Genomic DNA, 27,200 nt, shown 5'->3' on the forward strand with positions numbered 1-27,200 from the left:
TTAGTTAAAATGTCCGCCGTTGCCAGAGTAGTGGCAGCCCCATGTTGGCAGAATTCCAATCCTGAAAAACATTAAGTTACTGGAAATGTATGAGGAAAGGAGTTGCTATTAAAATGTTTAATGTAATGCAGAATGGAATCAAGCGATATGCATACAAAAACATTGGGAATTACACAGGTATTGTATTTTTCCGTTTTCCTGCCCAGAAAACAAGTCCTACTCAGGAGGGGTTAGATGTAATGCCTACTCAGGGTGGCTAACTAGGGTGTTATACCTAGTTATAGAGACTCTTAAAGATGTCTCCACTAGTCTCAATGTTGTGCATTTTCAACGTAAGAGGTCACACTGGATATTGTCATTAAGTCCCACGGTGTCAGTGTGGAGTTTGTACACCCACCGCAGTTCTTTTTCCAGAAGTCTGTGTTCCAGATTATCACTATAACACAGGTGTTCAAGGACAACCCACTTCAAATCATTGGGTGTGTGTTTCTGTTCCTTGTAATGTGAGGACATTTTTGTGGTGATACGCTTACACTGGACGTTACTGCGGTGTTCTCACACTCTGGTGCTTACTTTTCTCGTAGTCATACCCACATAATGTAGGTTGCAGGGGCAAGTGATGAGATATACCACTCCTGCTGTGTTACAGTTTGTTAGATTTCGCAACTCCCAATTCATTCCATTATTAAAGGACATATTTTTGGTGGCGGTAGTAAGATGGCAAACACTGCAATTCCCGCAGGGATAATGACCCGTAGGTGGTGTACCTAGCATAGTTTAGTTCCTTTGTCTGTTGGTTCCTGATTTCGGGCGTGTATGTACCAAAATGCCTTTCAAATTCCTCACTTTTCTGTGGTAGAATATTGGTTTTGGGAAGTTAAGTTGCCCACTGTTCAAAGTAGGCCAATGTTTTCCAATGATTTTGGTGACTCGATCAGTGGCTATGTTAAAGGTAGTTATGGAGATTGGTCTCTTGTCTTCAACAGTGTTCTCTTTTTGGTGTATTTCCAGCAGCGAATCTCTGTGATTATTCACTGCCCGTTTATTTGCTTTAGACACCAAATTTTTTGGGTAGTTCCTTGCCAGAAGTTTGTCAGTTTCTCGGCTTGTGTTCTGAAATCATTGACCTCTGTGCAGTTCTTTCTTAGCCTAAGGAAGTGGCTGAATCAGAGGTTTTCTTTCAAATGCCTGGGGTGAAAGCTGTCATATAGTAATAAGCAGTTCTTTGCAGTGGGTTTCTCGTATGTTGTTGTTTTTAGGGTGCCTTCAGCTGCGATAATGTTGAGGTTCAGGAACACCAGTTTAGCTCTGCTCACAGTATGAGTAAATTTAAGGAACGTGTCCTGGAGATTCAGCCAGGTTATGAACTCATCTGCTCTGGACTTGTCTCTTTCCCAAATCAGCAGAATGTCATCTATATATATTTTCCAAAGTGCAATGTGTTGGAGATAAGGGTTGGTGTCTGCCAGGATTATATGCTTCTCTAGATTGTGTACGTATAATCCCGCCACACTAGGGGTGAGAGTACTGCCCATACTAGTTCTGTGTTGTTGGCGGAACAAGGTATCTTCGAAGCGAAAGAAATTCTCTGTTAGAGCCCATTTGATGCATTTTAACACCGGGTGTCTAGGTGTGTGGTAGGTCCAGTTCCCTTCATACAGGACTTCTTTGATGATTTCTAAAGTCTCCAAGTGTGGGAGGCTTGTGTACAAGCTTTCAACATCCAACCCTATGGGGATACTCGTGGCAGGGTTGAACTGTAGGTCCTTTAGAAGACACAGGACTGCCTTTTTGTCCTGTAGGTATGTGTCTGTTCCTTGTATTAGAGGGCGTAAGAAGGCGTCCGCAAAGTTTGAAAGAGGTTCCAGTATTGAACCTGAATCCTCATAGGGTTGGACGTTGAAAGCCTCCCACACAAGGAGACTTTAGACATCATCAAAGAAGTCCTGTATGTAGGGAACTGGACCTACCACACACATAGACACCTAGGGTTAGAATGCATCAAATGGACTCTAACAGAGAATTTCTTTCGCTTCGAAGATACCTTGTTCTGCCAACAACACGGAACTTATTCATTCTCATTTACTCTTAATCTCACTCATTCTTACTGACATTGTCATACACAATCTCACTCACTACCTCTCACTGACTCTCATTCGCTTTTGTTACACACACCTGCTTATACGTGCAGACACACATGCTTTCTCACACATACACACTCTCTCTCACATAAGCACATCTTCACCCTTAAGCATGCACACAATATACATTTTAAGCCATTTTAGTTACTTACTACAGCTGCCACCAAAGGTCCAATTCCAGCTAAGCATTTTTCATATCTTTTACACTGATTTCGAATAATAAAACATTATTCACTATTAGTACAATGAAAATGGGCTGAAAATAAGGAAAGCAGATTATAGACAGGGTCACTGAAATTATGCAACAGAGGAAGACCAAATTATGCAGCAACAGAACACAAATTATATGTGGCATATTGCTGCACCATGCTTCAATATGTCGATATTTTGTAATTTTACACTTTAACACTGTCTGGACAAAGGTTCCACCTCATTAGTACCTGTTTAAGCCCCTCAAATATGGCAATATGGCAATATGAGAGGTGACTAGTTCACTTTTTCTAAATGCATTTTTTTGCACTGCAGTGCATGTTCTTGAGTTATAGTATCTTTTGATCCCTTTAAGCTAGAATTTCTTTTTTGTTAAACCTGGCAAATTATGTAGCAAATGATGGATTATGTGGCATATGGATAGTTATGGAGAAAACGCTGCAGCCACAGAATCGCATAATTCCAGTGGCCCCAGGTACCTTTTCACAATGCCTAGACAGAGATGTCTATGGCGGAGTGAACTCCACAATTCGTCTGTGACTGAAAACGTCACCCACATTTGCATATCATATCATTCCTAAATTGGCAGCGATACCTTTACAAGATGTGGCATAGTATTGGCATTAATAGAATGTCTGTTCACCCAAACTAGTCTCTGGAGTCTATTTGTCTAAGAGTCGGGGGGGGGGGGTCAAGTTTATTTCTAAACACTACTGGGATTTCCTACATGTAAAAGCAAAAGAGTTCCAATCAACAGAAGGTAAAACCGACAGGGGTCACCTCACTTTATCTGCATGAGTGCCCACAACTCACCCCTCATGGATCAAATTTGAACATGTCCCTTACCCTTCCAAGGTGTGTGATGGACCTACAGTTACTATTTATTTCAGGAACTCACATTAAGGTAGGTCTTCTGCCCAGAACAGTAAAGCTCACAAGCAACCACAGTAAAAATACATACAATGTGCTAGCAGAAACGGATCATATTTTGCCCACAGAGCTAAGTCTATGCTTTAAAAATACCAGTTTTCACAGGTACTTTGGGAGGTCAAACCATAAACCATACATACAGTTAAGAGAAATGTAAGGTTTTTTTGGGAGGTCAAGTGCCCAAAAGGGCATGATGTCCATTGATCATAAATATGTGAAGCCACACAATGCAGAAGTGTACATGGTGCCCCTAAAAGTGTTTGGCCAAAATATAAAGTTTTTAATATTGTGGAACCAGAAAATTTTTCCAACAATATCATGATGTAGAGAATAACGTTGACAAGAATATCACAGCTAAGAATATTTTTTTGAAGGGTTTTTAATATCACTGTTAAATATATTGTGCCTAAAAATGTAATTGCGTGTAATATTGATTTTTTTAATGTCAAATGTGTTATTGATTGTTTAATGGTTTTTATGTTGTGAAGTTTACAATTTTGATTATTTAAGTAGCTATTCTTTATATGAAAGGTTTTATAATTTTAATTTTAGATTATTTTTTCCAAAAATATAGTTTATAAAATAATATAGCTTTGGTATTTCCTCTATTATTTACTTATTTTTAGTAGTGGGATGTTGGGCTTATAGGGTAAAAATGGTGGGGAGATTTTATGAAGTATGTTTTTAATATTTTTTGATCTTTATTTAACCCCTTCAGTGCCCATGACGAGCTGGACTCGTCATGGGCCGCGGTGGCGCTGTGCCCATGACGAGTCCAGCTCGTCATAGACCCCGCCCGCTAATGCAACGGCCGGCACTGGGCGGGGAAAGGGGCGGGCACTGAAGGGGTTAAAAGATTAGGTTTTCATTTTATAGATATTAATATTGTATTAATTTTTTATGTGTGAAATTGTATTGTTTGCATATTTATTAGTTGCAAAGATAAGATAAATAATGTAATTTTTTTTAAACTTTCTTATAAAGAGTATTTATACATATTATTTGATTTGTTGAATGTTACTTTAGGACCCTTCCTACAAAGAAGCGCTGCTCCTGTGTTGTTGCTGTCTGGCCACTTCGCCACGCCTCGCGGCCCCCGCTTCGCGGGAGCCGCTCGTAGGCTTAGACTCTCTCTGGGGAACATCCTTTTTGCCTCCCTTCACGTGCTTTGAGCACCAACGCGCCCCTTGCAAGCTGTCATCTGGTCAACAGGGGTAGAGGCGGGACTGCGAGGACCAGCATTCCTAGCGGCGTGGATCGGCCGCAGCTGGTCCTCTTCCCGCCCCCTCCTCCTCCTCTTTAAAATCTGTGTGGAGTGAGTGAGCCTTGGGACCCTTCCTGCAAAGAAGCGCTGCTCCTGTGTTGTTGCTGTCTGGCCACTTCGCCACGCCTCGCGGCCCCCGCTTCACGGGAGCCGCTCGTAGGCTTAGACTCTCTCTGGGGAACATCCTTTTTGCCTCCCTTCACGTGCTTTGAGCACCAACGCGCCCCTTGCAAGCTGTCATCTGGTCAACAGGGGTAGAGGCGGGACTGCGAGGACCAGCATTCCTAGCGGCGTGGATCGGCCGCAGCTGGTCCTCTTCCCGCCCCCTCCTCCTCCTCTTTAAAATCTGTGTGGAGTGAGTGAGCCTTGGGACCCTTCCTGCAAAGAAGCGCTGCTCCTGTGTTGTTGCTGTCTGGCCACTTCGCCACGCCTCGCGGCCCCCGCTTCGCGGGAGCCGCTCGTAGGCTTAGACTCTCTCTGGGGAACATCCTTTTTGCCTCCCTTCACGTGCTTTGAGCACCAACGCGCCCCTTGCAAGCTGTCATCTGGTCAACAGGGGTAGAGGCGGGACTGCGAGGACCAGCATTCCTAGCGGCGTGGATCGGCCGCAGCTGGTCCTCTTCCCGCCCCTTCCTCTTGTTTTTCCTTCATAGCTTGTGTGGACAACGCGCACGCGGGACGCGCGCGGGGCAACGGCCGGGGCGAAGACCGGGCTAAGAGCGGGCCGTTTGAGGCCGTTCGAGGACGGCAGAGGACGGCCCAGGCCCACCCCCCTTATTGCTCCTAACCTGCTTGTTATTGTATCATCGTGCTGAGACAGGTTAGCTTAAACTGAAGCTCCCTAGTTAGTAAGTCGAATGACGACCCTGATCTCATCGCAAGCACCATGAGTACTAGGATGACACGTAGCAAAGCCTCCAAAGGTGGTTCACAAATCTGTGGCCCTATGGACGACTTCATCACCCGCACAAATATAGCCATCGATGAAGAAATATCTAAACTTCAAACCCGGGTATCCCTAGAATTGGTAGCTGCACGTAGGCTGTCCGAGGTAATTGCCCTCTCGAAAAAATCATCCCTAGGACATATAGCCTCTGCTGTCACTCCAGCACGCCCTGCCCGCCCAAATAGTATTACCACCCAGGTTGATTTACACCAGCCCCCGATTACTTCCACCCTCACTCCGCCCTTAGAACAATCACGCATTACAGAAGAGCTAAGTTTCGCTGCACCTTCTCTCGCCCAGACCCCCACCCTTAATCCCCTTTCCCAAGCATTCCCAACTACTTCCCGTGTTAGTGGTGCACAACCCAAAAGAAAACGCCAATTACGCTCAGCCTACTCTCGTAAAAAGGCAAAGGTCGCAGTCTCCCACCAGCTCACAATGACCAACACTCAGGCACGTAATGCTTTACCTGAGGGTTTCTTGAGCACACAGTCAGTATGCCAAAGTATGGGAGAGGGTCCAGCCAACACCACCCCAGTAGACGAGGGGGCGCAGGTACAAGATCAGGGAAGGAATGATAAGGAATTTATAGATCAAGTCTGGGAAACATTAAAAAAAACTTCTCTCACCACTCGACTTAAGATTGTCTAGGATAGAAAACAATCTACTCGAGATGGAGAAGAGCATTATTGCTCTGGCCACTCTCGGCCTAAGAAGTCTCGAAAACCAGGGCGTGTCCTTATCTGACCCACTTTCGCCAGCCCCTGTTTTGCAAGCTGAGCAGCACCCCCCACCAGTACCTGTTGCTGTAAGGCCTGTTCCTAAGTCGAGGACTGTGGCTGTGGATCAAGTTTCCATAACCGCTAAACCTCAGGCTACCAAACCGCAGATTCCCACACGGAACTCTAAGCCTGGAAAAGTAAATCCAAACCTGGTAGCATTCGCCAGACCCCAGCCTGCCGAAACCCAGGGTCCTCGTCCAAAAGAAAATTTTAGAGGAGGCTATATAGACCTTCCACCAGAGGCCAATGACTATGTGGTCGTGTTGACAGGCGTCCCTGTGATTGGCACTGACCAACACGAAAACCACTGGTCATTGAAAAATAAAACTATGCACTGGCTTAACGTCAACAGACCGATTCCCAATGGCAAAAGAAGCCGAGTAATGATGGTCCGTAGAATACCCTGGGTGGGCCCAACCAAGAAATCTAAGCAAGGGGACTGTGTAGTTGTAACTTTTGAAGACCCACATACGGCGCACCATATCTGTTCCTGGCCAACTAGTGAAGATTCTTTAGTCATACCAAGGCCGCTATCCTATTTTTACCCCCCACGCCAATTGCATACCCAAGCGGATAACTGGTCCTTGGTGCAGCACCACCCATGGAACACCCATCCCATGAGGCAAAAGAATACTCTTTTACACTGGAATGGCCTTTCAACCTACAATAGATTTGGAGGCCTGGAGGAGGTCGATTGACTTTCTATGTTCCCAGCATGCCCACAACTAGAAAAAGCATTGTCTCCACATGTTATAGACATAATTGGAAATCCAACCAACGGCCCTCCAACTAGCCAAGCCGGGCTTCTGACTCTCTTGCCCCGGGCCATGGAACCGATCAAAATGGCCATTTCAGATTGCAAAAGAGTGGAAACGAGGCTAGACAGCCCCTGTTCGATCCCCCCTCCTCCAGTACAATCTAATCCAATGGAGATCGACCTGCCTGATAGAGTTGCCTCCCCAGGCGATTCCTCACTGAGGGTCTTAAGCTGGAATGTGGCTGGCCTTGCACGTAACTTTGATAACCCGGAATGGAACACCTTCCTGGCACCCTATGACATTTGCTTGCTACAGGAAACATGGTGCCAGGAACCTAGACATAGAGTGGGGTTTTCGACCTTCTATGTTCCGGCTGTATGTCACCAAGGTTCTAAAGGACGCCCATCCGGTGGTCTTCTCATCTGGATCAACATAGCACTAGACCTCAGTGTTTCTCAAAGGACCACCGAAACACCTGACCTTCAATGGCTAACAGTGCACTACAAAGGGGGAAGGAAACTAGAACTATTTAATCTCTACTTAAGGGGCAATAGGAACGGAGGATCTCTAAACTCTTTAGGCTTAAGTAACTACCTGTCTGCCTGTGACGCCGACTCTCTCGTCCTGCTGGCAGGCGATTTTAATTGCTGTTTTGAGCCTTTAGCCAAAGAAGATATTCTGGATACCAACGAGGAGGATAACAGGAGGGGCATCCCTATTTTGAACCTCGAACCGATCCCTAAATGGACACAAAAGGCGATCGATATAAATGCTCTTTGCATGGAGCATAACTTGAGAGCAACGAATGGGCGTTCTAAATCAGATCCCATGGGTGCCCATACATACAATAGGACGGGCCACTCATCCAGAATTGACTTTGTTATGCTCAACTATAACCTCTGGCCATATCATCAAGACATGGAGGTTATAGAGACCTGTGACAGCGACCACAACCCTCTCGCTTTAACCATTTCTGTCCCCTGGCAAACTGGGTCTCAAGAAGCTACTAATCAGTTATGGAAAGCTTCACATGAGATTCTTCCCTCAAACTGTGGCAGACGTCTTAAATGGGCAAGAGTCTCAGCGGATGAGGCTAGGATGTCACAAGCTGAAACCATCTTACTAGAGGCTGAATCTAGGCTTGATAGCACGAATAGCGATAGCAAGATGTTTTTATCGTTATTTACGGAGACTGTAACGGCACTAAGTGGGCTGTTCATCATTCCCAAACCCAGCTCCAGAACTGCTTCAAAGGGGGCCCTGAGAACAAGTGAAAAGTGGTTCACAGCCAAGTGTCGACTTGCTAAGGGTGATCTTGTTGCTGCAGTAAAAGGAAAAGACCAAGCTACCATCAGGTCTGCAAGGAAACTTTATAGGAAAACTGTGACTGAGGCCAAGCGGACATATGATTTCAACTTTTGGCGTGACCTAACGGAGGCGAGCACAAGGAAAGATGCTAAGGGGTTCTGGGACTTGCTAAGATCAAGAGACAAGCCCATTGATCAACAACTGACTTGTAATATCCCTGGTGTTGCCTGGTTTGCCCACTTTTCGAAATTGTATTCGGCTCAGACAGGGCCTCCGCAACCAGACCCGCTCCCAAGGCTCAGTTCCACAGATCTCCCACCAAATGAAGTCCTATTTACCACCTTGGAAGTAGAGAAGGCAATCAGGTGTATTGTTTCTAACAAAGCGGCAGGTCCTGATGGGATCCCGGGCGACTTGATAAAAAATAATCCCCCATTTTGGAGCAGATTAATTGCTGCTCTTCTTAATGAGGTTATGTTGGGGGGGTCTTTCCCTGACTCTTGGAGGGGCGCTGAAGTAGTCCCCATTTTCAAGAAGGGTAGCAGGGAAGACCCAGCCAATTACCGCCCCATCAGTTTGCTGGATTCGACGCAAAAGGTAGCGGGGAAAGTGGTATTGGGCAGGATTCTGGAGTGGGTGGATGAAAATCAGATATTGTCTGATTTCCAAGCGGGTTTTAGATCAGGGACAGGCACCGTCGAGCAGACATTCCGCCTTTTAATGCTCTATTGGAAGGTAGTGGTGCTAGGAGGGGGCAGCTTATACTTAGTCTTCATAGACTTAAAAACAGCCTTCGACCTGGTTCCAAGAGCATTATTGTGGAAGGTCCTTGACGAGTTAGGTCTACCTCCCTATTTGTTGGCCTTGCTGATAAAATTCCATGAAAACAACTTTGCCCAAATCAGATGGGGTGCCCAGGGAGAAAAAACCCCGTGTATTCCAGTAGACAGGGGCGTCCGCCAGGGGTGTGTGCTTGCCCCCACTCTGTTTTCGCTTTACGTCAATGGAGTGGTGGAGCACCTTCTTCAACATCCTGCAGATGCACCATCCCTGGCTGGAAGGAAAATCCCGACGCTCCTGTTTGCGGACGACACCCTCCTGATTTCGAAATCACCTGTAGGCATACAGTCACTACTTTCCAGCTTCAAGGCCTTCTGTGACACCAAGGGACTGGCCATAAATATTGGCAAGACCAAATTTCTTGTCCTCAACCCCCCTAAGAAATCTGTTAAACCCCCCACTCTAGACTCTGTCACATTAGAACGGGTCAAAGAATTTGACTATCTAGGCATACGTCTTTGTGATAGTATGAGCTGGAAGGCCCATCACCAAAAAGTGTTTCTAACCCATAAGAGGGTTGTTGGTGCGTCACTTAAAGAGCACCGTGCTTCCTTCATAAAACCTATTGGGGCACTTCTTGATATTTATAGGGGTAGGGTTGTGAGTGCAGCACTGTATGGCGCAGAACTTTGGGGTACCCAGAGAGTGGATACTTTGGCCCACCTAGAAAATAAATTTCACAAAGATCTGATGAGGCTACCCCAGAGCACCCCCACAATCCCCCTCTTGCTGGACGCAGGTACCCGTCCAATCTGCGAGCAAGCTAAATTACGCCCCTTACTACTATGGTCTAGAATTTGGAACGTCCCCGAACTCCACAGCTATGCAGACGCCCTAAAAGATGTACTGTCCTTACCTGGCTGGCATAAGATCGCCTGGCTCAGAGAGGTCAAGAGGGCATTATACAAGCTCGGTCTGGGAGCTGCGTGGGAAAATAAACCAGCACCTCCTAAACAAGAATTGAAGAAGGCTTACTGGTCTTGGGTGGATAACGAGAGACTTGGTAAATCAAATCACCCAAGATCTGTTGCCAACTTCTTGATGGTTAAAGATATCCCCTCCAGAGAACCATATTTGGACTTGATTCACAGTCCACATGATAGGGCATTATATTTTAAATTCAGGGTTGGGGTCTTACCTTTATGTCAGTTTACCTCTACCTGGAAACCACCACTGCAAACTGTACCCTATTGCCCATTCTGCGAGCTAAAAATCGAATCTGTCGCACACTTTCTATTTGAGTGTCGAGTCTATATGGCCCCTAGACGGAGGTGGTTGAAGCCTCTTTGTAGGAGCCTGGGAACTCGCTCACATCTGGAAGCTATAAGAATACTGCTCTCAGATACAAGACCCTTTTTTGCCATTTGTTTGGCTAAATTCCTAGGCTGGGCTTGGCGCATAAGATCTGCTAAACAACTGACGATACAGTAAAGTGTCCCTTTTTCATTTTTCATAAATTTTAAGATTATCCCGTGTAAATATGAAATGTTTTTAATGGTAATATGAATTGTAAATTGCTTTGTTTCGACCATTGTTTTTATGCTGTCATGTTTTGCTTTTATGATATGTTTCTATATCGAAATAAAGCTTTACTACTACTACTACTACTTACTACTTTTATTTTTAATGTATTATTTTTTTAAAAAATTATTTTGTTAATTAATTCTTTTATTTATATTTTACATTAGGAAGACTGCGGTCTCTCTCCTGCTGTATTACGATGTTCCTGATGGGCAGGCAGTGGTATTTCTGACTGCGGTGTCTTTTTCTTTTTCTCTATGTGTCATTGCAGCTGTATATTTTTTGACTGCAGTGTACACATATTCATGACACATGAAAAAATACCTACTACCAGTACTTTCACATTGCTATAGCACTATATTTTGAAAAAAGGAAAGAAAAAAAAATCTTCAGGATCTTGTATGGTCTCGGTGAGCACTCAATATTATATGATGTATATTGTGCAACTAATTGATTCATGAGAAAGGTTGGATAAAATGCAAAATTTATTTTTCCACCATAAGATCGATTAATATATTTAAAAGCACTTGTATGAGGAAAATAGGGCATTTATGCTTCTATTACATGTTTTAGATTTCCTTTATATATATGGGGAAATGTACTAGCATAAAAAGTATTAACAATGATGTAATGTGTTCATACAAACATCAGTATGTCTTCCATGTTTATCAATGATTATGTTGCACTTGCACTTTAAAAATGGGCAATTCTGTGACGTATGATCAGGTGATCAAGGCCGCTTGGACGGCCGAAACGCGTCCTGACACAGAGGAAATAAAATAATGCTGCAAAATTTGGTCTACGCTGGTGATTTCCACGCGTAAGCGGGTGAATATCGTGAGTTGCTGTGATATATATATATATATATACATGGACTGGAGTGAAGCGACTGGAATTGACATTTTTTTGCCCATGATTAAGTGCGTGTCAGCACGAAACGTGTCGGGCGGCAAGATTTTGGGGGAAATGTCCTGTTATCCTTGCTGCAGCTCTCTCCATTAAAAGCGTGAAAATTACCCCGCTGTGTGCGTCTTCCTTAAGAGGACACTCTTTTGTTTGGGATTTATGATGGCTAGTCTGGTCGTGAGGAAGCCCTGCCGCGGAGTAGCGGACCTTCGCTGACGCCAGCCGGTGTGCAGTAATGTAAAGGACAGGAGGGGTGCGGCGAGGGAAGACATGGCTTGGCAGTTCGGGCTGGACTGTTCCCATGAGGCACAGGGTCAAGACTGAGTTGCATATGGCCATGTCTGAACTAGGGTGGCGTGGTGAGCAAAATAACAATGGATTAAACCCAGATCTGTGACTGAGGGTGAATGTTTTGCCAATGTGCAACATTCCGTCCATCATCTTGTGTGTTTTGCGGGGCGCGGCGAGAGTCATAAGGTGTTGCTTGGTGAAACAAGACATTTGCCAACTCACTGAAGATATGAACAGTCAGTATGTAGCATCCCTTACACTACTCACAGGACGATGATAAACAGCACTACAGGAACCAGCAGCAGTGTGACTGTCGACGCCCACTGGGGCGGGTCCCAGGATGTATTTCAGGTGCTGGGAGTGAAGCGACTGGAATTGACATTTTTTGCCCATGATTAAGTGCGTGTCAGCACGAAACGCGTCGGGCGGCAAGATTTTGGGGGAAATGCCCTGTTATCCTTGCTGCAGCTCTCTCCATTAAAAGCGTGAAAATTACCCCCCCCCCCCTTGCAGCTTCCTTAAGAGGACACTCTTTTGTTTGGGATTTATGACGGCTAGTCTGGTCATGAGGAAGCCCTGCCACGGAGTAGCGGACCTTTGCTGACGCCAGCCGGTGTGCAGCAATGTAAAGGACAGGAGGGGCGCGGCGAGAGTCATAAGGTGTTGCTTGGTGAAACGAGACATTTGCCAACCCACTGGGGATATGAACAGTCAGTATGTAGCAGCGCTTACACTACTCACAGGAGGATGATAACCAGCACTACAGGAACCAGCAGACAATGTGACTGCCGACGCCCACTGGGGTGGGTCCCAGGATGTATTTCAGGTGCTGGGAGTGAAGCGACTGGAATTGACATTTTTTGCCCATGATTAAGTCCGTGTCAGCACGACACGCGTCGGGCGGCAAGATTTTTGGGGAAATGTCCTGTTATCCTTGCTGCAGCTCTCTCCATTAAAAGCGTGAAAATTACCCCCCTGTGTGCGCCTTCCTTAAGAGGACACTCTTTTGTTTGGGATTTATGACGGCTAGTCTGGTCGTGAGGAAGCCCTGCTGCGGAGTAGCGGACCTTCGCTGACGCCAGCCGGTGTGCAGCAATGTAAAGGACAGGAGGGGCGCGGCGAGAGTCATAAGGTGTTGCTTGGTGAAACGAGACGTTTGGCAACCCACTGGGGATATGAACAGTCAGTATGTAGCAGCGCTTACACTACTCACAGGAGGATGATAACCAGCACTACAGGAACCAGCAGGCAGTGTGACTGCTGACGCCAACTGGGGCAGGTCCCAGGATGTATTTCAGGTGCTGGGAGTGAAGCGACTGGAATTGACATTTTTTGCCCATGATTAAGTGCTTGTCAGCACGAAACGCGTCGGGCGGCAAGATTTTTGGGAAAATGAGCTGTTATCCTTGCTGCAGCTCTCTCCATTAAAAGCGTGAAAATTACCCCCCTGTGGTGCGGCTTCCTTAAGAGGACACTCTTTTGTTTGGGATATATATATATATTCAAAAGGCTGCTTCTCGCTTCCGGCAGGTATCTCCCAAGCAAAGCAGATGTGGACCCTCGATTTTTGCTTAAAGTTGCAGTTTAATGTCGGCCATTACGCGTTTCAGTCCAGAGCAGGCCTTGATCACATGACAACGCTGTTGTGTATTGATAGACCATTTGAAGTGCTACTTAGTGACACATGATTGATGATGTGTCATAGACATAGAGAAAACATTCTTCACGTTCGTTACATTGGTCAAGTCCTTGCTTTGTAGGGCGAAAAATGGAAACAATCAGTATTTTAAGGTGACAATTCCCTAAATACATTTCTTAATCAATGAAGGGGAAAAGACACATTTGACAATGAAGTAATCAATAACTCATAGAAACATTCAAAATAAATAACCAGAAAAAAACATACTGATCATAATTGAATAATATATAAAATGTATAAATACATATTAAATATTAAAAAGTTTCTAAAAAATACATTTGTTTGAAAATCCATCATATATTATTTTTCTGTGCCCAGAAAAAATTATTTATTTATACTGGGATCAATCCCCAATTCAAATTTAATAGATTTTAAGCATAAATGCAGCCTTCTATATCATGAAATGTAACTGAACGTGTTGATTCTCTATTCTATGATGTTTCTAAATAAAGTGCTATGTGCTACCTAAAATAAGTGTAAACATTACCTAATCATTTTTCACTTTGAAATGTCAAAAATATAAAAAACCTCAGTGCTTAACATGAAAGTGCCTCTAAACATGGCTTATTATAAAGCCATGATGTTTACTGGTTCTGGTGATTTGGCAGCCTCCTAAAGAAAGATAATATGAATCTAATCGATTCTATTTTTACAATACAGCTCTATTTAAGAAAATGGAAGAAATAGAATAAATATGGGATAATATTAGAATATATATAACTCATAAAAATTGATATTTACTGGAAAAGGACGTGCGGTGATTGAGGATGAGTAGTGCATTTTTTATAAACAAGTATATAAGTCCGCCGTATTATTTAACCCTCCTGGGGACTTGCTGTCCATATTGAGAATATAGCGTGTCTTTAACTTCCTAAGCTGATAGTCCCTGTCGCCACCTCTTTTGGTTTTTGGTATGGCATCAATGACAAAGTATGTGAAGTCTTTTAGATTGTTATTGCGGACCTCACAAAAGAGTCTGGCGTCAGGGCAAGTAGGGTCGCAGCTATTGATAGCCCTGATGTGCTGTAGAATTCTTTTGCTTACTGGTAGCTTAGTGCTTCCCACATATCTAAGTTGGCATGTACATTCGAGCACGTAAATTGCATATTCTGTTTTGCAATGAAGAGGTTTGTTGATTGTAACCTCCTTATCACAAAATGCAGTAACATAACTTTTTTTGTTCATGCCGTACTGACATGCCTTGCATGTCTTACATTTAGTAAATCCATTTGGGACAGGCAACCAGTTGGTAACATTAGGTGATTCTGGACGGCTAGACACTAAACTATTGTACTTTGAAGGAGCTCTTTTATAGGTAATGTTGGGTTTGGATGACAGCACATGACCTATAACAGGGTCACTTTTGACCATTGCCCAATTTCTTTGTATCATTTTCCTAATGGATTTTTCTTGGGCACTGTAAGTGATGATAAGTCTCGGCTCATCAGGGTTTAGATTTGTTTGTTGAGTCACTATTCTGTTCTTTTTGGGGATTAACAAAATATATATATATGTATATATCTAGCTCTCTAGTTCTCTCTCTGTCTCTCTCTCCGTATATATATATATATATAAATATAGATATCATCATCATCATCAAAGTCTTTATTTCGGCCACAAAGGCCATAAAAGTACAAATTACAATTAATAAAACAAATACAATTCTTTAAAAAAAAAAAAACCTGTGAGTTATAACAACATACAATTCATCATTATACAATAAATAAATTAAATAGAAGTACAACATGATAAAAACAAAGTTAAATCAAAAAAAGATTATACAAAGAATACAATAAAGTATGTGGAATACATTTAAACTTATTGCTTAGTTACAGAAGATTCTGCATTTGATCCACATACCATTTAAAAAACGGGAAACTGCGAAGACAATCGGGGGGTGGGTATCCTATTTCAATACTCTTATGGCGTTTTCACAGTCTCTGAATCCCAGGTTTTTACAGATGGGTTTTACGAATACAATAGAAGGGTCTCCCTATGTAAATTGAGGCCCTAGAGGAGGGAGAAGGCATCCGAAAAAATAAAGTGAAAAACCTCTAAGCTGGCCTATGTACTTAATTAACTGATCTATTCAGATTCTGCATTGTATTTTGTAATTTACACTTGATTTAGAACGTTATGACATTATGACACTATGTTGTAAATAGTCTCGCGAGACTATTTACAACATAGTGTCATAATAAATTGACGTTTTCCATCTTGTCAATCTGAGAAATCTGACCAACATAAGAGTCTTATACTCTTTTCCCTTTTTTCAATTTTCCTTGAACAAATACCTTCTCTATTTCTTTTTGTATGAATGCAAGTATGAATGGTTAGTAAATGGTTTTTATGTTTTAGATGTCTAGGATGTATATATTTTTTTCTATATGTCTGCATTTAAATTATAATTGTTAAATCAAAAAATGTTTTTTTGTCTGTTCTAAGTCAAATGTTTTTGTCTGTTCTAAATCAAGTGTAAATTACAAAATACACTATATACAAAAAGTAAAAAAAGAAATAATAAAAATAATTTTTTGTATAAAAATTCCAACAGACTGACGGTAGTTCTATGTTAATAATGTCATAACATGGAATGATTTTCGGCATGCAAATTGGTCAATGCAGAATCTGAATAGATCAGTTAATTAAGTACATAGGCCAGCTTAGAGGTTTTTCACTTTATTTTTACAGATGGGTTTTACCCATCGATTACGTAACCGATGGTACACTGGGCAAAAGAAAAAAACATGTTTTTCATTTTCCATTCGATAACCACAGGCAGGGCAGTCGGTATTTTTATTCAGCTCCCATTTGGAGGTAAAAGACCTGAGCGGTAAGCTGCCTATTCTCAGCTGGAAATACAACTTCCTAGCAACAGCTGGGATGATCAGATCAAGAAATTCCTCCCTCCTGTAGTCATCTTTAATTTGGAGAAACTGAGCAGTCAGTCTGCCAACACCAGAATTCACATGAAGGCTCATAAGATTATAGTGCCTATACTGGTCTACCAGGTTTGCCCTTGAGAGTACCATACATGAATCCTCCGGGGAACCCTATAATTCAGAAAGACAAATCTTGTCACAAGTATCCCTGATATGGGTTAACCAGGGAATTTTCTTATTTTTAATTAGGGGCCAAACCCCCTTAAATTCTTCTCGAAAAGAGCCCAACTCCGGGGTAGACCAAAGTCTCTTCCAATATGTCACAGGCCGCAACGCCACCTCCTCCTCCACAGGTAGCAACCCTAGGTCGAACCTAATAGGAACCAACGGGGTGCTTGGAGGCAAGCCTAACAGATTTCTCATAAAGGAATGTTCAATCCTAGTTAGGCTTGGAGGCCTTCAATGTCCCCATAATTCTGCTCCATAAATGGACGCTGCTCTAGCTTGTGTCTTATAAATTTCTACCACTGGCGCAGCAGGCTTAAAGATCGAACCTCTAAGCAACTTGGACAATCCTCCTACAATTTGGGTCAGTTTTAATGCTGAGTTTGCGACTTGAACCTCCCACCCGAGATGTTCTTGAAGAGTCTTAACTCGCTCAAGCGGAGTGCCATTCAGACCTGGATTCGGGCGTGTGTGCTTAGGGGGATTGAGGATCATAAACTTCGTTTTTGCTGAGTTAATCTCCAAACCCCTTTCCACACAGAAGTCCACAAAGCCGTCTAAAATACGTTGGATGCCAGCAGATGTCCGGGACAGCAACAAAGTGTCGTCGGCGAACATCCATGCCGGTACCCTACCCGTAGCAAGTCTTGGGACATCAGTGTCCTTAATGCCTTCAAGATGTTTAATAAGCCCATTAATATACAAACAGAACAGGGTGGGCGCCAGCACGCATCCCTGGCGAACTCCTCTGTTCACTGGGAAACGTGCAGACAACTCTCCATATTTCCCACATCTAACCTGGGCAAAATTTTCTGTATGGAGCCTTCTCAGGACATCCAGAAGATACGCAGGGACGTCGAGTTCCTGGAGAACTCTCCATAGATTTTCTCGTGGCACCAGGTCAAATGCGGACCTCAGGTCAACAAAAATGAGGTAGAGGCTGCCACCCTCCACACTCACGGTTTTCCAGTAGAGGACCTGGAGTCGGAATAACTGGTCAATAGTTGAAGTGCCCTTTCTAAAACCCGCCTGCAGGATACTCAATATATCATTATCCACCTCCCAAGTCTGAATTCTATCCAGGACTATGCGTCCAAGCAGCTTTTGGGTAGTGTCGATCAGACTTATGGGCCTATAATTCGAAGGTTGCAATGGGAATCCTTTTTTGTGAATAGGGACTATCTCTGCTCCACACCAGGTCTCTGGCGGTTCCGCACCTAATAGTATATAATTAAACAAGACACAGAGATAGGGAGCCCATACTTTAGGTTCTGACCGATAAAGATCACCTGGGACCTTGTCTAGGCCTAGCGCTTTATTGGGTAATAATTTATAAATAGCGTTTTCCACTTCCATTATCGTAATCACCGGAACATCCTCTGCTCGGTACTCATAAAGGGGATGTAAAGCAGTTGAAGCTGCTTGATTGGGGCCTGTACATGAGTATAAGCTCCCAAAATGATCTTCCCAAGCAGCTGGGGCTATATTAGAAGATAATATCATCTCATTTTCTTTCCTGCCATTGCTAACAATGGCCCAAAAGGATTTAAAATCCTTATACTGCAGAGCTAATCTTAACTCCTCCCACTTATCATCCTCCCAAGTCTTTCTTTCCCTTTCGATCTTCTGTCTATAATGTGCTTGGAATATTTTGATCCTTTCTTTATCCTTAGCCTTAATTGCTTGGATCAGTTCGCTTTTCAACTTCCGACACTCAACATTATACCAAGGGTTGGTTTTAACCAACTTATCCTTAGAGCTCCCAGCCGGAAAGAACTCCTCCGATAGTTTAGAGGCCAGGTGGCTGTAAATTTCAACCGGCCTTTTACCCCACCCAGTGATAGTACAATTCAACCCTTCCCCGGCCATTTCACTAAGGTGGGGCACAACCAGTTTATATATCTCTGCCAGCTTGTTCGAACAGGCCAATATGCGTGGCCATTTTACTCTCCGTCTGTTGTTATGCAGAATGAGAGCCTGCGGTACCACATTGGGCTCAATTTCATAGCTGGTCAAACCCCAACTTCCTGGTTTTAGGGTCATGACCAGGGCATTGTGGTCGCTATCATCCCGATCAAGAATCCTAAAGTCTAAAACCTTGATCCAGGATCTTGTTTCAATCATAATATAATCTATAATGGAAGTTTGCCCTACTCTGTTAAAGGTGGCATGACCAGGTCTATCAGAGTTAAATCTACCATTACAAGACCTCAAGGACAAAGAAAGAGTGAGAGCAGTAATCTGCAAAGCCAGTGGAGTCCAAGCTTTAGCCAGAGGGATCAAAGGCTCAGGAATATTCCAGTGTGTGTTTTCCACAATCGGATCATCTAAATCCAATATACTGAGTGGTTTGTACTGACAGTTGAAATCACCGCCTATTATCACAAAGTACTCTGGGTCTAAGGTCAACATATAATCGTTCAACTGAGTAATAACCTTAGACTCCAGCCCTCTCAAAGAAGGTCTAGAATATACATTCAATAAAACTAAATGTTTTTTCCCTGGCAGGTCAAGTAGAACACATTGAATATCATGTGAGCTAGTTGGAAGCTGTTTAGCTGTAACTCCCAAATGCAGAGCAACCCAAATACTTAAGCCCCCTGAAGGTCTTCCCCTGCCACTAGTTATTGCATGTATATTATAAGTTACAAAACCAGTCCGCTGCAAATTATCCATAGCCCAAGTCTCTTGCATTAGACAAATATCAAATGTGTCTATAAACTTGCCCCACTATTCGCTGATCAATTTATTTTTTAATCCTGCCACATTCCAGGAAAGTATATTAGTATTCACATTAGGCTCCCCTATAGTAGTAGTCAAATTACTAGCATGCTTATTTAAATCAGATGGAAAAATTACCTTATCAATGTTTCCCTGCACATACTCCTTCTACAACCCACTCAACACTGGTATTGTTAATGGCTCAATAACCCTACCCCTTGGGCTTTTCCAAATTGGACACGCTATATCATTCATGGTTGCCATGCTTAAGAAAATTATATTTCAACTCCTTGAAACCTTCCTTAGTGTTCTGTAAACCTGTATAGTCCCTAGCCACAGAGAGTAACTTATTAGACTCTGGGCGTCAATCAACTAGGTCCAGAATACTAAATCTATTATTGTGGTGGAAGATTTCAAGTGGGGGGGGGACAGTATTGGTTCTTAATTTGATTGTTGTTTCCAGGGTAAGGAATACGACCCTCCAGATCATTTCCTGGCCGATCCACCCAACCCTCCAGGGAAGCACCACATCCATATCTGGAGGCACCCGGGTAGAAGTAAGTACGTGGAAGGGCTTTTATTACTGTTTCAGGGCTACCTGACTCCATTGTACAAATATGCCTCACTGTTCTAGGATCCCTGAAATTGATTACAACACAGTCTCCCTGTAGATCTTTGGCTCTAAGACCCACCCAATCTACACGTCTTGCAAATAGAATTTCACTTCTACTCTGATTGGGGAGGGGTTTGTTGTAATTCAACCAGTGGATACACTTATTTTTAAGCTCACTAAATGCCTCTCTTGTTCCATGATTCAGAATAGGAACCCCCGCAAGAATCACTACATAGGGAATAGACTCTGGGGGCAGATCCAGACATGGTAGCACAGGCTTCGATACAACCAATGCCCTCAATTGGTTTGTCTTGTAAGGGATCGAATCAAGACTTCTAACCTCAAATTGTGTATTGGCTACAGCATGATCCGCCTTTCCCCTTTGGTTACCTAGTAGGACTAGTGAAGTTGGCACGTTATGTTCTACTTGATCAACAATACCCACTCTGTTTCCCTGTGGGGTTGGTTGGGCTATCAAATCTATCACTTTGTTTGCTATTTTAGGGTCAAGGCACTGACAACCATCTAATTCTTTAACCAGTGAACCTCAGCCCTCAGTTGGGCCCTCCCCAACCCCTGTAACCTTCCCCCCTGTCAAAGTAGCATACATTTGTTCCAATTTAGAAAGTCTTCTCTCAATAGAGTCAAGTCTATCATGAATCGGAAGACAGGTCACTGTGAATAACTGCTCCATTTTGGCCCAAAAGTCTCTTCTGTGCTCTTTCGGAATCTGGTCATCAATGCCTTGGGCTATAGAATGATCAGTAGACGCTATGTGCTGATCATCTAAATTAACCGCAGATTCGTTATTCCCGGCATTTGCCTGTTTTTGGATTTTCGTTTTCTTATTGACCAAAGTTGTTCCTCCCAGCTTTCGTCTAACAACCTGTTCTAACATCTGACCATTTTCCTCCACACTCATGTCCGGTATCAATCGTATTGGCAACCCGGATCTTGTGGTTCCCACATTATGCACTAGTATGAAAGGATTGTTTTCAGTGGGATCCGCCAGCTCCGTTAGACTATGCAGGCTGCAAGCAACAACTGGAGGTGGGTTTCCTTCCCCTTCATGTTCGGCAGAAATGGAATCTAACAGTAAATTGGCCTGGCTGTTAACTAGAGGTACAGGGGACTTTACCAAGGCAAGTGTGCCCAACGAAGACCGCTTTTCCAATTCTTGCTCAATAGAGAACCTTTTTTCAGCCAGCTCAATTTCTCTCTGTAACACGGACGCAGCCCTGATGAGGAAATTATCCAAAGTCCCAGCCACTCCGGCCCCATTGAGTGACTTACGTCCCTTCCCCAAACCAGGTGCAGCCATTATCTCCAGCCGGTGGATCACGAGCGCTGATTACGGGACTACCAGCCCGTACATGATCTAAACACCCCTTCGGTATAGCACACAATCCCTCGTATATGATATTACCTTGTCTCACAAGATTTCACTGGTATAAAGAGAATGGCCCGTCCCGTCCTCTGTCGTGCTCAGACGGGCCTGCCCTTGGCCCGGGCATCGCCCGGCGCGCGCCCGCGCGCGTTCCGCGATGCGCGTAAGGGGCGTGTTTAAGTGCAGGCGGGCTGTAGGCAGTCACCGGGAAGAGGCACCAGCCGTGTGGAAAGCCGAGGCTGCTGGTCCTCGCAGTCCCGCGATATGAGCCCAGGTAAGAGAGTCCGGTAAAACACACAGAGAACTGCTACGAGTGGCTCCCGCGAAGCGGGGGCCGCGAGCAGTTATGAAGGCAGGCAGGCGGGCTGTAGGCAGTCACCTGGAAGAGGCATCAGCTGTGTGGAAAGCTGAGGCTGCTGGTCCTCGCAGTCCCGCGATATGAGCCCAGGTAAGAGAGTCCGGTAAAACACACAGAGAACTGCTACGAGTGGCTCCCGCGAAGCGGGGGCCGCGAGCAGTTATGAAGGCAGGCAGGCGGGCTGTAGGCAGTCACCGGGAAGAGGCACCAGCTGTGTGGAAAGCTGAGGCTGCTGGTCCTCGCAGTCCCGCGATATGAGCCCAGGTAAGAGAGTCCGGTAAAACACACAGAGAACTGCTACGAGTGGCACCCCATATATATATATACTGCCAATACTGCCAGTCGCCAGTAGGTAGTTATATTTGGACCTAGTTTCCATAGGAAAATAATTTTTTATTTTGCTAATAACTTTGGCACTCTTTGACCAATCTTCACGAAAGTTTCCAAACTAGTTTGACACTCACTTCAGCTGCTGTCTGGAAAGTGTCGGGGTGATTCATCAAGTGGAGGCCGAATAAGAGGAGGGGTCCCAAAACTGTTTTCCCTATGCAATTTCCCATAGGGATTTTAGACATGACTACATCCCGAACCCCTGAACGTAATTACACCAAATTTGACAGAAAGCTAGAGCTTGATCCAGAAAGAGTGCTTTTTGTAATTTGGTATAAATCTATTCAGTAGTTTTGGATTTAATAAAGAAGAAAGATTTATGCATATGTAGAGGCACAGACTTGAGATAAAAGTTGTGTTTGCCACTATGTAAATTTGGACACGGTTCTCGGGGGCAGATTAAAGCATAAATAAGATATAAGGGGTCTGGATAGAGATATCCGGACCATATGGAACTGATGGAGGGGTCAGTGAGGGGCCCCTCATGGACAAGACATTTTCCAGAAAATGCTTTTTTGGGGGCGCCCTAGGATCTGTGTATCCACCCCAGCACTCAGCAAGACCCCCAGTGTAAATCTGCAATGGATCCTTGAATCGAGATCACAATTAAATGAAAAATACACCCACTCACAGACCCACTCACTCACACACCCACTTAAATACACACACCACTTACACATCCATACCACCACTCACACACCCACTCAAAGACTTCAGAGAACCACTCACACACCCACACAAGCACTCACACACCTACTCACATAGCCATGCAATCACTCACACACCCACTCACAGACTAGAACAGACACTCACACACTTACTCAGAGACCCACAAAACTACTGACACACCCACTCACAGACCCACACAGCTACTCACACATGTCCTCACACACCCACTCACACATTCACTTACACTGCCACATAAGAACTCAACCACCCATCCACTCACACAGCCATACAGCCACTCACACATCCACTTACCGACCCACAAAGCCGGTCACACATGCACTGAAACACCCACCACACACTGACACACCCACATAACCACTCACAACGCCACTCACACACAGACATCATAGTTGGGAAACAGCATTAAAAAAACAAAGAATTTCACTAAAAAACAAAGGTTACTGGAATGTTATAGTTAGGTTCAGATTTTACACAAACAAAACCATAGAAAGTTAGCAGTTATAGCTATAGCTGAATCAACTAACAATAGCTCATGCGCTAAGCTAACTTTAACAAGCACCCTCGCCATGCATTGCTAATTACCCCACATATTACATCACTTATGACATCTTCTATGACATTATTGATAACATCACTGCAACTTTGCAGTGAAATTATTCATGAGAAAACTGAGTATGACGGGTGGGTGAGTTATAGTTACCTTGGGCTCGAGTTATAGTTACTTGAAATAGCTATAACTGCTGAATTTCCATGGTTTTATGTGTGTGAAACCTGAACCTAACTCTAACAACCCTGTAACCTTTGTTTTTTTAGTGATATATATATATCAATCAATCAATGGTTTGTAAAGTGTGACTACTCACTCGTGAGGGTCACAAAGCACTGGGGGGGCTGCTGGTCCCTCTTGGTGTGGAGGATCATTCGAAGTGCCAGGTCATGAGGTCCTGCTTGAATTGGGTCAGCAACGCGGATTGCCTGAGGTGGATCGGCAGGGTGTTCCAGGTCTTGGCGAGGTAGAAGAATGAACTTCCTACGGTTCTGGTCTTGTGGATCCTGGGGTCCAGGTACACAGCCAATTACGCACACCCGTCATCTGAGAGAGAGGTCTCAGCGGAGAGGCCAGTCTCTCTCCCCACACACTACCACACACATCAGTTTTCTGAGAGATCTGAAAGGAGAGGCCAGTCCCTCCCCATACCCTACTACACAAACCCGTCATCTGAGAGAGAGGTCGGGAAGAAGAGGGTAGTTCAGGTTCATGCCCTAATACACACACCTATCATTTAAGAGAGAGGTCTGACAGAAAAGTCCAGACCCTGTACACATTCTAATACAAAACACCCTTCAATTCAGAGAGATGTCTCAGCAGAGAGAAAAGTCTCTTTTACACAACCAACTATGCACAGCCTTCCTTTGAGACAGAGGTCTCAGTTTAGAGACCAGTCTCTCTTCACACACCCTCCTACACACACCCGCTTTAGGAGAGATATCTGGAAGAAGAGGCCACTCCATTTACACACTCTACATGAACTGATGTCTGTGACCTGCCATCTGTGAGAGAGGTGTGTGTGAGAAGAAAAGATAGCCCTTATCAACTCATTATTACTATGCACACTCATCATCTGAGAGAGATGTGTCAGCAGAGAGATAAGTGTTTCTACACGCACACTACTATGTACACCAGTCATCTGAGGCACAGGTCCCAATGAAGATGCTAGTTGCTCCCCATACACCCTACTATGCACACCCATCTTTCGAGAGAAACATCTCAAAGGAGAGGCCAGTCTCTATCCACACACCCTGCTATGCACACCTGTAATCTGAGACTGAGGTCTCAGTGAAGATGCCAGTCTCTCTCCAAACACCCTACTACGCACACCTGTCATCTGAGAGAGATATCTCAGTGGAGAAGGCAGTCCCTCAACACACACTACAATGCACACCTGTCATCTGAGTAAGAGTTCTGTGTGGAGAGGCCAGTCTCTCCCTACATCATACTACACGCACCTGTCATGTAAGAGATGGGTCTTATATACATGCCAACATTTTAGAAGAGGAAACTGGGAGATTTTCTAAAAATAAGTGGGAGAAGATATTTCCCCCATTGACTTCTATTGAAGCAGAGGTAATTTCAGGTGGGAGACAGCCCAAATAAGGCAATTTTTGACTTAAAAAAAATTGGGATTCTCCTGCCTGAATCGGGTCTATTGACATGGGAAGAGGGCACTCCGTCCTATATTCTACTATTTCTTCTACAATTTGTTGCGATCCCGAGAGATTGTCGCGAGAACTCACAAGTTTTAGGGAGTGAAGCTTGCTGCATGGACATGTGCGATCTTGCGAGAGTCCTAGAGACCCTGATGGAAAATTACTAAGCCTGCCACAAGGTGTTTTACAACACAGTGAGAGTCTTACGAGATGGTAATGGGGAGAAGTGGAAAAAAGGGCCAAGACTCAACCATTAGTTACTGTTTTTATTACATGGTTGAAGAAATGCTGTGATGTGATTGTACCATACAAGCAAGTGTTCTACCAGGAGGACAATTCAAAACAGAACTTAATTTCAAAAGAGATGGATATCAGCCTATAGTATAAATCAATTTTGTATTTTCAGGAAAAAGATTTCTTACAACAGCGATAAAGATGTTTCAATTCAGTATTTCGAATCATTCATGCAAGAGACTGATCATCTTGTTGTCTATCAACAAATCCTCTTGAATGAATGATTAGAAATAGACTCTTGCATTAATAGTTCAAAATACAAAATTGAAACATCTGCATTGATTTATAATACAGTCTTATATATAATCCATGTCTTTTGAAAATAAGTTCTGTTTTGAATTGACCTTCCGGTAGAACAATTATTTGTATCGCTATATTACCCTTGCTCTAGGGCTGAAAGGTTGCCCCCTCCTTTTTTGATGTGATGTGATTTGGTGCACAGCCAGAGATAGTTCACATTGTTCTTGGTGATTTGGAGGAGAAGGAAACCTGCTTGATTTGTGCTCAATAAAAGTGACTGAATTTAGTAGTGAGAGAGACTGGTGTCTTCAGCTGCATATAAGAAACTGCTCTAAGTTCAAATAATTGAAAATATACTTTATGAACTTTGTTGAGAAGTGTTAGCAAGTGCACTACTGTTGGTAATGTTATTCTATTCAGAAAGGAATGTGAAGTAAGTAGTACAGTATTTATAAATATATGATTATGGGTGAAAAATTTAGAAATCTTTAGAGAATATTGTGATGTATAACTGTTATCAATTATCGATTAGTGTACAACTTAAGATGTTTTTGGTGATTTTGACTTTTTTGAAGGAGGAAAATAGAAAACAGAATCTCTGAAAAATAGAAGTACCATGTCACACAATAAATGGAGAAGGTAAACAAAAAATGTTTACTTTGGAAGAAAGAAGGAACAGTGAAAAAAAGTTAATTTCACACCTGATGCTGTTCATACTGCCTACAGCAACATTTGTACCCTTGGAGAAGTTTGTTTGTGTAGGTTTAATTTTTTTTTTAATGACAAAATGAACTGCTTACTTCAACAGCAAAAAAGTGCTATATTTACATAAGGAGGGTTGTTATCTGCTTGAGCAGTAAGTACCTGGGTAGAGGTAGTATCTGCCAGCTGAAGAACTGTGTAGTTTGGCTGCATGAGCTAAGTTTGTCTTAGCTATCTTCTGAGAATGACTGCTTCTACAATACTTCTACATTCCTGTAATGGATGTAACACACTGGTATTTCTATATTTCCCAGCTGAACTTCGTTTTGCAAATTTTATAAAACTACAATTTTGCATAGACTAATTTGCCATCTAGCCTATCATAAAAAAGACTAATAAAGGAGATATTGTTTGGCAGGCTAAGGTGGCTGATAGAAAGGAAAAGAAGAACTACGTACATCAAAATCCAATAGGCAAATGAAGCAAAAGGGGAGTAGATGTTGGTGCCTGGTGATGAGAGTGAGGAAACAATGTTACAAATTAGTAAAGTTTGTTGTTTTGTTTGTTTTACAGTCGTTTAAGTAATTTGTTAATGTAGTTGTTTTGTGTAATGTTGTTATATTGTTTTTTAAAATAAAATGTTTAAAGTTACTACTGATTTGTTCATTAATAGTTTTGAAAATGTCAGTATTGTTACAGTGTTGCAATGTTGCCTTATAGTAGTAGTTCCATCTTCAAGAAATGTAATTGTGCTGCTGCATGTATTTGTATATATATGGTACTATAAAGAGATTTGTGCTTTTCCACACTGTAGTATAAATATTTGTATACAAGAGAGAGGTTTTGGCACAGAGGTGACTGCATACTCATGGTATACTAGGCACTACGGTCAGC

This window comes from Triturus cristatus, chromosome 3_1, assembly GCF_964204655.1.
Source record: "Triturus cristatus chromosome 3_1, aTriCri1.1, whole genome shotgun sequence".
In the NCBI taxonomy this organism is placed as follows: Eukaryota; Metazoa; Chordata; class Amphibia; order Caudata; family Salamandridae; genus Triturus; species Triturus cristatus.